General features: G+C 58.4%; 1 protein-coding gene across 1 annotated transcript in view; it reads left to right on the top strand.

Moving 5' to 3' along the window:
* The window catches only part of VAV2 (vav guanine nucleotide exchange factor 2), a 121,363-nt gene that overhangs the window by 64,842 nt on the left and 55,692 nt on the right, over nt 1–829 (top strand). The gene's annotated exons all lie outside the window — the stretch shown is intronic.

The raw sequence follows: 829 nt of genomic DNA on the forward strand, positions 1-829 counted from the left end.
TTAGTTCCACAACATGAGGAACTAAATGTATTAAAGGGTCGCGGCATTAGGAAGGTTGAGAACCACTGGTTTAGGAGATGCATGCCTGTGGGGGAGGGGCAGGGAGAGGCGTGGCCAGGGTCACACAGCTCCCCAGGGTCACAGCCCCCAGGGTCCCAGCAGGAGCAGAGCCGGGGGTTGAACCTGGATCTGTGACCTACGGAGGCCTTGCTCTCAGCTGCTGCCCCCAGAGGTCGCCCCTTAGACAGCGGTTCTCAACCTGTGGGTCACATGACCCTTTCACAGGGGTCGCTTAAGACCATCGGAAAACACATATATAATTGCATATTGTTTTTGTGATTGATCACGATGCTTTAATTATGTTCCATTTGTAACAATGAAAATACATCCTGCCTATCAGATATTTACATGACGATCCATAACAGTAGCAACGTGACAGTGATGAAGTAGCCACGAAAATAATGTTATGGTTGGGGGTCCCCACAACACGAGGAGCTGTGTTAAAGGGCCGCGGCGTTAGGGAGGTTGAGAGCCACTGGCTTAGATGAAGGCGTCGGAGGAGGAGGAGGCAGCGGTGGGGTCCCTGTTGGCTTCTGGCCAGCGATCTCCCAGGGTCTGGGGGGACGAAGCCCGGGCAGCAGGCTGGGTCCCAGGCGAGGCGTCTGCAGACACTCAGTGAGGGGATTGCACGGGGCTTCCTGCCCGGGGTGGAGGGGCCGCAGGGGAGCAGGCCGAGCCCCACGCAGCCTGGGCTGGGGTCACAGTGCCCGGAGGCCGCTGCAGCTGCTGGCGGGTCAGCCGGCTGAGCACTGAGCCGGGGCTGCAGTGC

This window comes from Myotis davidii, unplaced genomic scaffold (genome assembly GCF_000327345.1).
Source record: "Myotis davidii unplaced genomic scaffold, ASM32734v1 scaffold609, whole genome shotgun sequence".
Lineage (NCBI taxonomy): Eukaryota > Metazoa > Chordata > Mammalia > Chiroptera > Vespertilionidae > Myotis > Myotis davidii.